Here is a 14,433-nt window from a genome sequence, read left to right on the forward strand (position 1 = left end):
AGGGACACTGATTAACGGGACAATTACTCTTGGCTAACTAAAGAAACTCGGCTAGGCAAGCAGAGATCGAAGATGTCTCTGCTCTTCTGCTAGACTCTGTGCATTTTATTGTTATCTCATCCCCTGACCTACCCCCATCACATTTCATCTGTCACATCCTGCCTGACACCTAGATTGGGAGCTCTCTGGGGCAGGGACTGTTTGCTCAGCTATTTGTCTGCTCACCATGTAGCACAGTGGGGTTCTGATCCTTCACTGACATCCTAGGTGCTACCAGAATATGAACAACAATAACCAACAGGCAGGGGAGGGAAGGTGTTCAGTGCAGTGCAAGAAGCCTGAACATTTCTTAACCTATTTGGCCAATGGTTTGATATTTACTTGGACATTTATACTATGAATAATTCAGCAAGCTTGTAAATGTGGGAGAACATAAGCTGAGTAATTATCTGGAAATGTCACAGGCAGTATAATGCACAATATGCATTGCAAAGTATAAAGATCAACCCAAACCAGAACAAGCAGCAATATGCTTTTGTTGAAAAACTCGGAAGGTCTGATGTGTTATACAACAGGAGATTTAATTTAGAGCAATGGCTCATTTATCAAATTTATATTCTGATCAAGTACTGCAACAATAATCCTGAGAACGTTTAATGAATGCTTGTGAATACGTCTTTACTGTCTAATCTGTTTCAGTGTGGCTAACATAACTACCATGCTTTCCTCTTGTCTCTAAATAATAAGCTTTTGCATAATTCATTTGTGTAAGGACAAAACACAGAGTGTATTATTAATACTTTTTCTCCCCTCTTATATGCTTAGGGCATTTATTGTGTATAAACTTGATTACACAGGTTCCATCCAGGAATTTAAAATGGGATAGAGCAAATAAAGCCCAGGTGCTGGTTTCCATGTAATTTTGGTGTATTAAAAACAATCAGTTCCACATAAATATTTAAATTAGTGAGCATGCAAATACACAAATTAAAAATGAATGACTTCTAGGTTCCTGTGCTGTGGGAATGCCTGCCCCAGACAGATCATGCTGAACAATGTGACATTCATTTTAGAGTGAAATTTGCCTGTGTTGTTGGCAATGATGAGATCCACACACCACCTAAAGCCCAGATCCTACAGGGAGCATCCTTACGCAGTCAGAAGCTAATGAAGGCGCAACAGTTACACCCACCTACAGTTCAACAGAGCTTTAAAAAGTGGATGGGGGCATAGCAATCATTTCACTTTCCTCCCTTGGTTAGTCTCCCCACCACAGCAGGGGCCCATTCCAGCTTCTTTCCAGTTACAAAATGTACAGTATTTCATAGCATGAAAGTTTCGTTTCCTCTTCCAGGTTTCTACTGAGCAGCTCCTTCCAGCAGGGTTTCAAGGAGGCAAGTGGTGGTACCAGACCAGAGTTCCCAGCATCTGCACATGGTTGTGGCATGGGGTAGGAATCTTCTTTAAAATGTTAGGTTCAAATCTTGCAAACATTTATGCACATGATTACTCACATGAGTAAAGGCAATCTCTTTTAAAACAATGGATTACCCACGAGTAAAGTTATAGGTATATGTATTTAACTTTCTAAGTGTCACTGTATTTGTATGTAGCAGTACAAAGGAGCTGTCCTTTTTGTCATGTCTGAACAGTGCCTAGCACAATCATGCCCTGATCCTTGCCAGGGTTCCTAAGCACTACCGTAATACTCACAACAAACAGTAATACCATATGTTCATTTTTGCAGTATTGGCCCATTGTTCGCAGGGGTTTCTGAACACCGAATCGCTGCAAATAGCTAACTGCAACTCTGGGCATTCATCTCTCTGTTCCTTTTTATGTGATAGAAAATATGACCTAGTAAAAAGTGAATTAATACTTGCTGGCAGCCATTAGCTTTTTTCTTTTGCTGTCACACAACAACTGGGAAATTCACTCAAGAGCAAACACCAGTTACAACAGACCATTTTATTCCCTTTAGTTATGAAATTTTGAGCTCTCTGGGATTAGACATAATAGGAGAACACTGAAAAGAAGTTTTTTTTACTCCAGTCTGGCACTTTGTTTAAGTTTTTTGTGATTCTTTTCTAATTAAAATACCGATCAAAGCCCCAGTGGCAGTGTGTCATGCTTCTGTGGGGAATGGAACGATGCTGTGGAGGACAATAATGCTGGAACCACTTATTTTTAATTGCCCCATTTTTGCCTGTGCAGAAGAAGAAAATACAATGAGATGCTATGACTATATACATGTTCCTGAATAGGAACATAAAAGACCAGGAGACCACAATAAGAAAGTATTTGTAATGGGGAATGACAAGGGGAACTATCCAAGATGACAGATGAATATGTACCTTTTCACAAAATGGGTTCTGGGTCACTATTTGAGCTTTTTGTGTTTCTCTCCTGGCTCCTTGGAGAAGAAACAGGAAAGTTACAGCAAAAAAAGTGTTCAATTTTTTGCTCTTTTGCTATAAACTTTTCTGTTTGTTTAATGCATTAAAATGTTAGATGCTCTGGAAAAGTATTAATCGATTTTCCCATTTTTTATTTCAGGCTATTTTCTTTGTATAGTTAAGAACATAGGAATGGCCTTACCGGGTCAGACCAAAGGTCCATCTAGCCCAGTAGCCTGTCTGCTGACAGTGGCCAGTGCCAAGTGCCCCAGAGGGAATGAATAGAACAGGGAATCATCAAGTGATCCATCCCCTGTCACTCATTCCCAGCTTCTGGCAAACAGAGGCTAAGGACACCATTCCTGCCCATCCTGGCTAATAGCCATTGATGGACCGATCCTCCATGAACTTATCAAGTTCTTTTCTGAACCCAGTTATAGTCTTGGCCTGCGCAACATCCTCTGGTTGCTGTTGTATTCTCTTCATACTCTGGGTAATGTTGTTCTGAGCTGATTTCTGTATTTGGCCCTTGAAGGAGTAGAAACTGGTTACTGAAGGTGATGCACTGAGCTGGAGGTGGCAATGAGTGTCAATACAATATTTGAATTTCAATAAAATATTAGTTAAAATGATGACATGCCTATAGTTTTATCAATGGGAACATGATTCTGACATCAGCTAGGTGGACAGGTAAAGTTTCCTACTAACTTTTAAGTGCTCTTCATAACCCAGAGGGAAGTGGCACTTCAGAACTGAAACGGCTTGTCTGTGATTTTAAACTGCACACAGTTTGTTTAAATACTAGGACCTTGTTAAATGATAAATTTTCGACTAATAAAAGAAATATTGAGTTCTGGAAAGATAAAAATTATACCTAGGAAATAGCGCTTTAATATTCTAATGCAGTCTTCTACATTAGTAGGATGTCATTGTTTCAAGTTGGGCTTTCCTTGTTCTTGTCTGTAGTTGAGCTGCCAAATTATGCCTTGTGGATATGTTTAATAGGCTTATAAAAAAAAGAAACTTTATTAGCTCAGTGCAACTTCACTTTTCTTCTGCGTCATCATACTGCAGGTTGCATGAAATCAGTGTTCCCACTAGGGAGCGCCGCCAGCTTTTGTGCCACCCTAGGTGGCAGAAGGTCCTGCCCCCGAAATGCTGCCCCCGACAGAAGCGGTGGAAGGTCCCACCCCCGAAATACCGCCGACGACCAGGACAGCCGAAGATCCGGCCGCCGCAGTCGCCACCCCTCAAATATTAGTGCCTAAGTCGCCTAATGGGTTGCACCGCCCTGTACCCACTAGAATCTCTCTTGGAGCACTAGCCTCAGCCGAAAGGTGTGAGATCCTCCCTGGAGGCAGTTATAGTGTATGTATGTTTTTAAAGGCCTCAAGCTGTCATGGCTGTAAAAGCCCTTGCAAATTGCTCTTACCAAACCTTTTCATAACTCCATGCAATCAGAGTGGCTGTGCTCATGTGAGGGACTGACATTTAGCTTCAAGCAAAAATGGAACTTTGCACTGAACTGTCTTCACCAATGATATGGAGGGAAGAAGATTCCAACATGGTGGGGGTGGGGGGGAAGGGGCACAGTTCTACCTCTCTTTATAATGTTATAGGAAGATGCTCAGCCAGGGTCTGGACTCCGTCTGGCAGATACAGATCAGAGAGTGGATTTAAGCTCTCAGCAGTTTTCCCCTTCTGAATCCCAAAACTATTTCCCCATGTTAATTTTCCCCCCTTACTGTTACTCCCACCTTCTTGTCAACTGTTGGAAATGGGCCATCCTGATTATCACTACAAAAGTTTTTTTTTCTCCTGCTGATAATAGCCACCCTCAATTGGTTAGTGTCGTTATAGCTGGTATGGCAACACCCATTTTTTCATGTTCACTGTGTGTATCTATCTTCCTACTGTATTTTCCAGTCCATGCATCCGATGAAGTGGGTTTTAGCCCGTGAAAGCTTATGCCCAAATAAATTTGTTAGTCTCTAAGGTGCAGCAAGGACTCCTCGTTCTTTTTACTGTAATAGGAGCTTTTTTTGGTGAATAGTTTATTCACTGAAAAATGCAGTTGGGGTCAACAAACTCTTCTCCAATTCAGATTAAATTTGGTGAATAGTTCCAGCCAAAAGATGAAAAACACAGTTCCAAAAAAGTAAAATGGTTTCATTTAGACATTCTACTCCTTGCTAGCCTAGGTAGCTCCTCACTCAGCTGGCCAGCTTCTGAACATCCACATCATACAGTGCCATGCAGTTGGGTGTCACTGGGATGGCAGCAGCAGCATGCAAAGAGGGAGACCCAATGTGTAAGAAGGGGGCAATGGGAGAGGGAACAAGGTGAATGTTGAGCTCAGAAACTGGAAATAAAGACAAACTTTACTTTGTTCATCTGCGTGGCAGCCTGCACTATTCAAATGGACAAGAATCATCCACATTACTAAACTGCAGGCAGTTCTAGAGTTGCTCAGAAAGCAGGAGGCTTCTGTTTACATTTTCTAAATTCCACTGGTAAGGAACAAGCATCTACATCAGTCCCTTAACTGGCAGCCAGACAATTGCAGGACAGCTTCCTGGACCATGTCTGTGACAAATGGAAGTCTCTACCCAACACCCCTGTGCTGAACCTATACAGCCTGTATTCTACCCATGTCATGTCCATAATTCTTTGACATCTCTCCTGGGCTGAACTCCTTTGCAAACAGGCAGGAGAACGAAGGCAAGGGAGGAGGCGGCAGAGGAGGAACGTGTTCCTAAGAAAATGATCATGTCTGAATATCAATTAGGAGCAATGAAAAAGTTTTGTCACTAATAAAAGTAAGCTCTGAAGCTTCCAGTTTCAAATTCCTGTAATTATCCAGCCAATTATGAGCAATTTTCATGCACTTCATTTAGAAGGAAGGTGGAGTACCTTTCCCAGCTTAGCATATTTTAGGATTAACCACTTTATCTCCCGTGGCATAGGGACACCATTTTGTCTCATGGACGAGGTCAAATGTTGCCAAACAGCAGGTGATAAAAGGTCATGTCAAGTTATAACGTATGAACTTATACACCAAAAACAAAATGCCAAGAATACTTTTCCAATCATGGTTGGCATGGTCTCCTTTTGGGCAGCACCAACTGGAGTGATTTTTTTTTTAATTTCATTCTTGGCTAAAAATTGTATGCAATGTATATTCAGGTGAAGTGTCCAACTTTTGGGAAAGTCTGGTCGTACAATGGTACAAACCTGAGACAAGTCTTAAGAACATATGGATAACAGGGAAAGGGGGACATTTTACAAACACAAAATCTGCTTTCTGATAAGATCAGAAATAACCATGAATGTGCCAAGGATAATATCTACTTAGCTTCTCTGAATGACTTAACATTTGTCTTTGCTATAACCAAGCTATTGTACAGCATTATGAGGTTTTTCCTAGGAAGCGGAGTAATGTTTTATAGAAAAACATCACTCACTCCAAACTTCAGGTTGCAGCTGAGTTTCTGATCTGAACACTTCACCCTTATGAATGGTGATCTCTTATGGGTTTGAATAAACCTGAGAACACCAAAGGCTAGATTTCCAAAGAGTTAATAAAAAGCCTCTTGCTTCCTGTCATTTCTGCAGCTGTGGGTGCAGACAGAATTTCTCAGTGCATGATAATGTTTGCAAGTATAGTCTCTTTTTCAAATTTAGCCCTGTCTCTGAATCAGCATCAGACCCAAGTTCATTGTGGACTGTCCATACATTATCCTGTGCTGCCTCTGCAAGTCCTTCGATACCTCTGGAGCGTTTGCAGTGCCTTTGGGCCCATATTTTTCTCTAAAACCCCTCAACGTGTGCTGTGCAGGCACATGTTGCAAAAACAACTCTTCAAAAGTTGAACCCAGAATGCTTTTTGCAGGAAATGGGAGAAAGCACTGAGCTGGAGAGATAATTATGATGGAGGAGATTCCCTGGCAGTTATAGACTGAAGTCCTAAATACAATGGGCCATTAACTTCCAGAAAATGCCCAATCCAGAGATAATGATATACATTTATTATAATATGTGAAGGAACAAACCTGACCTTTTGTGAATTGAGAGAAGTTGAACAGCACAGAACCCTGGACACAATGTGCTGCTTATTCTTGTCCTTTCCCAGGTACAGGAGCCAATAGGAAGCCAAGCTTTCAATCTCAATGTTCCATTTAATTCCCAAATTACGTTGGTCACTGCTTCCTAAAATATATTTGGTGGGTGGAACCCCTAAGGGAAATGCAAGGAGTGGAGGTGTCCATGCAGTACCTAGGGGCTGTACTATTTAGTAGGGATAAAAAAGAATATTGCTTGGGGAAAGAGAAAATGCTTCACATTCTGGATCCAGGAATGTCTCCACCTAGGGTTAGGTTTTCCAAATAGTTCAGCACATTGGGTGCTGAGCACTTCTGCAATCTGGCCCTTTATTTAAGCAATAAAATATTAAGGGCAGATTCCCATTTAGGCAGCTAGTGTGTCTGAAGCTATGCATGGTAACGGACATAATAAATGGTGCGAAACATCCGCCACCTTATTGATATTATTTGCTAAATGCTGATGATGTGCATGATCCAAAAATCAGTCCTTGTCCCAAGGAGCTCACATTCTAATAGGCAGACACAGGTAAGACAGGATGAGCTAGGCCGCCAGAGCAGATATTAACTTAGAGCATTTAATATACTATATTATATAAATTCTCTGTTTCATACAAATGATTGTATCCAGTAATGTAATTAGATTAACGGTTTAAAATTTCACAGTGTTGCTGTGTTATGGTGGATAATTCATCATCACACCCTTTGGAAAGGGCTTGGCTGTGATATATGAGCCATTCTATGCACGTTCAAAGGTTCTCAGAGCAATTTGGGGAGCTGAGCCTAGTACTGAGCCTTGTGAGAGGCTACGGTTCTGCGTAACTTAGCTGGCTCTAGAATAGGGGTAGGCAACCTATGGCACAGGTGCCGAAGGTGGCACAGAAGCTGATTTTCAGTGGCACTCACACTGCCCGGGTCCTGGCCAGCTGTCTGGGGGCTCTGCATTTTAATTTAATTTTAAATGAAGCTTCTTAAAAATTTTAAAAACCTTATTTACTTTACATACAACAATAGTTTAGTTATATATTATAGATTTATAGAAAGAGACCTTCTAAAAATGTTAAAATTATTACTGGCACGCGAAACCTTAAATCAGAATGAATAAATGAAGACTCGGCACAGCACTTTTGAAAGGTTGCCAACCCCTGCACTAGAAGTTTAGACCTTGACTAAAGATGTAGGTCTGATTTTTGTGTCAAAAACAAACAAACAAACAAAAACAACCACCTGGCTTTTAGGGTCTCTGTATCCTACTGAGCAAGGGCCAGATTTTTAAAATGGTATTTAGGTGCCTACCTCCCATTGACATAATTGTGTTTAGGCTGAAATCAATGGAAGCTGGGCCCCTAAATATCTTTCAGATCTGGCCCAAGACATGCAGTGAATGTTAAATTCCAGTAGTGAATTATTTTGAACAATTCATTGACCATTATGCTGCAGAACTGATTTTAAATTTATTTGTAATGAGACTTCTCCCTGAAATTTTCCTTTTTCTCTATAAATTTGTAACTTAACATTTTAAAATCTGTGACGTCACAACTTTCCCCATTTTAAGGGGGGCACAGGGATGTGAAACACACACACACACACTCACACTCTCTCTCTCTCTGATTTGGGCTTCAGACATACTCAGGTGGCTCCTGAGATTCAGAAGCCAGAATGGCATAAGCAAGACTGACACCTAACTCATTTTTCAGGGGAGAGAACCTGAGCATTCCAAGCCCAGGACATAGCGTGCAATAATAAATATGTTCAGCCCTCAGAAAAGGCTGCTAGGCAAGGCAGAATATTGATTGCAGCATGAGAAGGAAATGAAGAAAGATGGTGTGCTTCATCCTATTGATCCTGTCTATTAGCAATAATGGCTGGTCACTCCCTCCCATCAACTGCTCTCCATTTCCCATGGAAAGGGGGAAGTGAGGTTCATACAGGAAAGGCCAGGAGGCATCTTGAGGGGCTTATTCTCAGTGAAACACAAATGTATCCAACATAGAAATGTAAGGTAGGACCCAGCTCACACTGAGAGCGAGTGGGAAGGTGCCCACCTCCTTTAGAGATTATCTTCCAGGCTAAGGAAAGAAGTGCCCAGTGCCCCAGAGAGCATGATGCATGAGCTTCACAGAGTAGGCATGAAGCCCTATCATGCCCCCCACAGACAGGAGGGCAATAGGGAAGGAGGTGTATGCTGGAGCCTGGGGGATTTGTATTAAAAGGTCAATAAGGGCAGCGTCTTGAGTGTGCCTGTTTGCAGATGGCAGGGAAGAGGCGATCTCTGTCCAGACTGATGGGGCTGAGTTCAGTCGAAGGGAAAGGCAGAGTGTTCAAGCTGCCTCAGTCTTGAAATGATTTGGTCGAAACATCCCCCATTAAAAGTCTCCTGTAACTACCCCAAAAGCATTTAGGGAGGCCGGGGGAGGGGGGAGACAGAGGGGACACGAGAAAGCAGCCCGTCTCTCTGCAAAACTCATTACAATGAAACAAAAACAGGGTGAGTAAAAAGACGCTTTAATGAAACCACTAACGTGTCTCTTCTTTCAGAAATGGCTTTGCTTGCCAAGAGCCTATCCAGGGACAGTAGGCCATGGGGATGTTCCTTTCACTGGTAATAACCCGTCTCACTGGGGAGCAGTGACATAACCAGCTGGTTTGGCATTAACTAAATCATTTCCAAACAAGAGCTTCCTTGTATCACACCTCACAACACTCTCACTGTACCCTGACCTGTTCATTCTTCATATACAGCACTTGGAAGTTGTGCGTATTACATGTGGTCTAATTGTGTTGGGAGTACAAATGGTTACTGGTGGAGGAAGCCCAGTGGTCTTGGAATGCAATGTTACCAGTAATATCAAGGAGCGTAGTACTTAAGTATTCCCTAAATTATAATTCATTATAATGAATCTACAATTAATATGAGCGAGCCAGAGAGCTGGCTCAGGGGAAAGTAATTTCCAAGGTCTCACAGCTCTAACTGAAATTCTTTGCAATGTTTTCAAAATAATGCATCAACCTATTTAAAGAATAGGTCCTAAAAGCCACTTCTTTTCCAATCCCTTTAGCCACTGGTACACAGAAGGAGTCCTTAGCGTAAGTGGCTATAATGCACTTATCTTTATAAACCTCAGTGCTAGCTACCAGAGAGGAAGCAATTCCATGCTCTAGAACATCAAGGCTTTATTGTTCTCATAACTTATTAGTATGCAAACAGGGCAGATTAATACCGCTAAAAGCCTTTATTAATTGATTTGAGCTCCCAGTGAAATGAAATTAGAAACTCTGTTTTAAAAAGGTCAGACACAGTGGATGCAGCCAGCCTGCCTACTGTACTGGAGGAGACAAAGTAAACAAAGGAAATGTTTATTGGGCAGAAAAAGAGACAAAACATGCCAGGTTGAGTATCCAGCCTCTAAGCGATTTCAGATACTAATAGAACAATTCTGTTGGCTGTTATTCTACTTGTAATATTAATACAATGAAACATCCAAAGCCTTACTCCTTCATTCAAATAAATATAGATTTTATTGATCTGTCAGTAGAGGAAGCTACTATGTTGGACAAACTAGTTTGTTTTGTGTTTAACGCAGAGATCACACCTCTTAGGCCTGGTCTACACTACGAGTTTATATCGAATTTAGCAGCATTAAATTGCATTAACCCTGCACCCATCCACACAACAAAGACCTTTATATCAATATAAATGGCTCTTAATACCAATATCTGTACTCCTCCCCGACGAGGAGAGTAGCGCTGAAATCAATATTGCCATTTCGGATTAGGGTTAGTGTGGCCGCAATTCGACGGTATTGGCCTCCGGGTGCTATCCCACAGTGCACCATTGTGACCGCTCTGGATAGCGATCTGAACTTGGATGCACTGGCCAGGTAGACAGGAAAAGCCCCGCAAACTTTTGAATTTCATTTCCTGTTTGCCCAGCATGGAGCGCCGATCAGCACAGGTGACCATGCAGTCCCAAAATCAAAAAGGAGCTCCAGCATAGACTATACGGGAGATACTGAATCTGATCTCTGTATAGGGAGATGAATCTGTTCTATCAGAACTCCGTTCCAATAGACGAAATGCCAAAGCATTTGAAAAAATCTCCAAGGCTATGATAGACAGAGGCCACAACAGGGATTCAACATAGTGCTGCATGAAACTTAAGAAGCTGAGACAAGCGTAATGGAAAGCCAAAGAATCAAATGGATGCTCACGGAGGGAGGAAGGGAGCGGGGACTGAGGACTCCAGCTATCCCACAGTTCCCGCACTCTCCGAAAACCATTTGCATTCTTGGCTGAGCTCCCAATGCGTGAAGGGTCAAAAACATTGTCGCAGGTGGTTCAGGGTATACGTTGTCAGACTCCCTCCCGTGAAAGAAAAGGGAAAAAAATCGTTTCTCATCTTTTTTCAGTGTCCCCATATGTCTACTGGATGCTGCTGGCAGACATGGTGCTGCAGCGCTACACAGGAGCATTCCATTCCCTTTCCTTCCCGATGGCAGACGGTCCAATATGACTAGTATCCGTCATCATCCCATGAGTGCTCCTGGCCGGCCTCAGCGAGGTCGGCCGGGTGCGCCTGGGCAAAAATGGGAATGACTCCCGGTCATTCCCTTCTTTAAGTTTTGTCTCCTGGAGATTCAGTCGTGCTTGGAATATCATAGCAGCTGGAGGCTGCCTTCCCCCCCACCCCTTTATCTCTGCTTGCAGAGGCAATAAAGTCAGTATTGTTTCTTATTCATGCATTCTTTATTACTTCATCACACAAATGGGGGGATAACTGCCACGGTAGCCCAGGAGGAGTGGGGGAGGAGGGAAGCAATGGGTTATTACAGGTGCACTCCCTAGAATGGCATGCAGCTCATCATTTCTGCAGGATGTCTGGGGCTCTGACCTGGAGCGGCTGTTTGCCTCTCTGTTTCTTTAGTAGACTTGCCTGATATTCTAGGCAGGACTGACTCTCCCTTTAGATAAAACTTAAAGAAGGGAATGACATGGGGAGTCATTCCCATTTCTGTCCATGTGCCCCCGGCCGAACTCACCGAGGCCAGCCAGGAGCATCCATGACATCAGCAAATGGTACAATATGACTGGTAACCGTCTCTGCTACCTTGCAAAGCCAAGTAAATGCTGCTGTGTAGCACTGCAGTACCATGTCTGTCAGCAGCATCCAGTAGACATATGGTGACAGTGAAAAAAGGCTAAACGGGCTCCATGGTTGCCATGCTATGGCATCTGCCAGGGCAATTCAGGGAAAAGGGCGCGAAATGATTGTCTGCCATTGCTTTCAAGGAGGGAGGACTGACTGACAACATTTACCCAGAATCACCCGCGACACTGTTTTTGCCCTGTCATGCATTGTGATCTCAACCCAGAATTCCAATGGGCAGAGGAGACTGTGGGAACTGTGGGATAGCTACCCACAGTGCAACGCTCTGGAAGTCGACGCTAGCCTCGGTACACAGGCGCATACTGCCGAATTAATGTGCTTAGTGTGGCCGCGTGCACTCAACTTTATACAATCTGTTTCCAAATACCAGTTTCTGTAAAATTGGAATAATCCTGTAGTGTAGACATATCCCCAGTGTGCTCTTTCCTTTGAGTTTTCATGCAGATAATACCTCAGTAGTGCTCTGCTGCTGGGAGGTGCCATAAAACAAATACCTAGGTCATGTCTGGTCATTACAGCTGTCCTGAGAAGGAGCATTAACCTGGATAACCTTGCTCACTTTCAATGTGCGTTGTCATTGTGTACTTATGTGATATTCCCCCATCGGTTTAAATTAGGATGCAGCATTCTTCTCTCTCTCTTTTAAACTGCTTGGTAGCATAGCTGAGCACTGTGAAACAGCTGTATGTATTCTGGAGAGGTGAGGCTGCCTTTCACTAGTAGAAGAAGTGATCCTATAAACCATCTGGGCTTGGTGCTCCTATTGAGTTCAGCCACAGTGCCAGGTGCTGTGGGCATACAGGATTTGTGAAGGGCTCTAAAATTCATGTAGTGTCGTGTTTCTCAAACTTTTGTACTGGTGACCCCTTTCACACAGCAAGCCTCTGAGTGTACCCCCCCCTTATAAACTAAAATCACTTTAATATATTTAACACCATTATAAATGCTGGAGGCAAAGCAGGGTTTGGGATAAAGGCTGATAGCTCATGACCCCTCATGTAATAACATCACGACCCTCTACGGAGTCCCGACACCCACCATTTGAGAACCCCTGATGAAGCACTTCTAGTGTAGACCTGCCCTATAAATCTGCATATACTTCACTCACACAGTGAAGTCCTGGCACCAGTGGTATCAATGGGATTTTTTTTTTTTTACTCACTTCAACAAGGCCAAGGTTTCACCATATTGCAAATACAGCGCACACCTTTGCACAAGGCAAAACTGAGAGCACTATATGACATACAGACTGGTGCAGATTCTACATGTATCTCTGCACAAAGATACATTGAGAGCATTGTTTCCCTTAGATAAGAAAGGCATTTTTTCCCCCAGTCCTCCATGATTTGCTCTTTTTTTCCATTTGTTCAGCACCTGAAAATGGAAGGTTGGAATTATAACAGATTGCAGATTAGAACACAGGCAATTTGTGAACTGTGGGGTGAATTTTTTTTTTAATATTACGAATTACAGTTTGTGTACCACAGTTTAATTGCATTTGCCCTCCAGCCTCCCAATTAAAAATAACGCAGAAAGCAGCACTTTCAGGATGGAAATGAGAGAGCAAATTCACAGAAAAGAAAGTGTGTTTGGAGAGCAAGAATAATTATTGCCAAAGCAGTAATGAGGAGGAAAGGAGCATTGTTCACCATTGTATTCAGGATCAGAAAATGAGTCATTTGAACCTTGCAAAATAAGGTCAATTCGTATTGAGGGAAAGAAAACTGTGCCTGTAAACCATTGCAGAGTCAGGTGGCTAGCAGTGTTTTCCTATGGCTCTAAACAGAACAACTGGAAATATTTAGCCAGCAGAAATATAAAAAAGCCATTTTTCAGGCATCTTGCTGTACTCTTATAATTTTAATATTAAACAAAAGAAACATTCAGAGTAATGGTCTCACTCTAGCTGTTAATTGCTAGTTGCCTTTGCCGTGACTCACATTCTCTAGAATTTTCAATGTAGATCTCATTCTGATGAGCACTCCTCAGCTGATGCACAAAGAACTTCCACAATATCAGACCACCAAGCCCACCCAATACCCTGGACAGACACGGAACATGCAAGCTCTGATTTTATGAGGTACTCTCTACTCACTTTTACTTTTAGGACACAGAAAGGAAAGGGGTAAAAAATACATTTGTGCTACCAGGTAAACTCCTGTGAATATTCAAGGGGAATATTCAGGAAGACAAACCACCCTGAGATAGATAATTCTGTTGATCTACTTGCCTGTATTTATCATATCTATCAAGTGTATCCACTTGTATCTATCTTGTCCATCTACCTATCCATACCTCCTATGTCCACCTGTCTATTTACCTCTCTGTCTGCATTTCCAACTCAACCATCACCATACCAAAATACAGTTACCGGAGTAATTTTTGGTCTGAGAACAATTTCCTCTGCTCCTCTTTTTATTTTTAAGATAATTATGGAGAAGTATACCTAGGGGGAAAGGGACCACCTTGTAGTCTCCTTCATTGGGTCAATCCCCTAGAAAGTAGTGTGTTTAACATTATACTGTAGGAGCTCATTCCAATCTACAGCAGTAGGCAGCACCAGCATCTAAGGACCCTTCGTTGCAAATGCTCTGTCCCTATCTCCAAAGAATCCTGCCCTGGACCCTATTATTTGTGATGCCCCTGTAGGACCATAGCATTTGTAGAGTGAGAGGGGCATTCCTGAGGCCAGGACCTTGAAATGCATCCAGCATTGAACAGAGCACCAATGTAGAATGCAGAGCACTTGCATTGCAAGCTTTCATCTCTC

Source organism: Gopherus evgoodei, chromosome 19 (assembly GCF_007399415.2).
Source record: "Gopherus evgoodei ecotype Sinaloan lineage chromosome 19, rGopEvg1_v1.p, whole genome shotgun sequence".
Taxonomy (NCBI): Eukaryota; Metazoa; Chordata; order Testudines; family Testudinidae; genus Gopherus; species Gopherus evgoodei.